A 1465-nucleotide genomic window follows, 5' to 3' on the forward strand; every position below is an offset into this window, starting at 1 on the left:
CATTTGGTTACACTTCACAGACTCTAAAAATATAAACATCAACACAGCTATCATAGCTGGAACCATCACTACTGGGATTGGTTTTGCTCAAATGGAAGAGATATTTACAGCTGCAAATGTACCGTGTATATCCGAGAAAATTTATATCCAACATCAAAAAATAGTCGATGAATTCGAAAAAACAGCCATTGAAAGTATTATATGAAAATGGCAGGACAACTTGAAAAGCAACTCGCTTTAAAGAGAAACGAAATAATCAACAATCGTGTATATATAACTGTTGTAACGGATGAGATGTTAGGCGAAGAAATCGTATGACATTGCCTACGATTCACTTTTCGGAACTAGAGCTATAATTGGTTATCACACAAGGAAAGTTTTCTTTGTTGGCATTCTCAACAAATTTTGCACGATATGCCATATGGCAGAACAAAAAGGTCTTGAACCAAGAAATCATAAATGTTACAAAAATTTTGATCGTAACGTTAGTTCTACCTGCATGGAAAGTGATACTATTGCAGAAGGATTTAAACGTAGCATTGAAATGCATGGACTGATTTTTAGAACACTCATTGCTGATGGCGACAGCAATATGTGTTAGTCTATCATATGGTAAATAATAATCCTTATCAAGAGTATACGATAACAGTGCGAAAGATAGAATGCACAAATTATGCTTCGAAATTTATACAAAAAATTATGAAAACAGTCGCAGAAACAACAGAACCAAAGTTGCGTAGAAATTGTAATTTTATAAATTATGAAATACTCGTATTATAAAAAACAATATTTTAAAAATTAGAAACGAAATATTACAATTAACTGAATGCAGAAGAGAAGAGAAACAATCTTTAGCTCTGGCACTATGAGAAGATGTAATAAATGTTTGTCCTAGTCATATCTTTGAACACAAACGATGTAAAGAACGTGGTTGTATATGCGAAAACGTCGCTAATAAGGAAAATTATGTTCCGTATCTGAAATTGTACGATCTTTAGCCCAAAATACAGAATGCAATCACATATTTAAGTGCTTATATAGTTTGTTGCTCAATGTAACAAACAATTTAACAGAATTATTTCATTCGGTGATCTGCGCAAAGATTGGCGGAAAGCGCGTGTTTTATAGTGCGCGAGATTCTTATAATACCAGAATTGCGGTAGCTGTTATTTAGTATAATATGCAACAAATTCTCACTGAATTTCACAGAAACGTATGTAGTAGTGTTCCTTCTATTACCGAGAATCTGGAAAAGCGACGACAAATAAAAATAGTTCGAGTCAGAGAATCTCGCAAAATAGATGGAAAACCCAAGAAATTTAGAAAAAACGTAAAACAAATAGTTATTACGGACTTTAATCGCAAAAGCCAGATATATTTCTTGATTCCTGATATATTGCAACAATTAAAGCAAAAGCATATATTGGGTGGATCCATATATTCGTTCGCTTTTTGAAGGCTAAAA

Source organism: Trachymyrmex septentrionalis, unplaced genomic scaffold (genome assembly GCF_001594115.1).
Source record: "Trachymyrmex septentrionalis isolate Tsep2-gDNA-1 unplaced genomic scaffold, Tsep1.0 scaffold267, whole genome shotgun sequence".
NCBI classification, from domain to species: Eukaryota; Metazoa; Arthropoda; class Insecta; order Hymenoptera; family Formicidae; genus Trachymyrmex; species Trachymyrmex septentrionalis.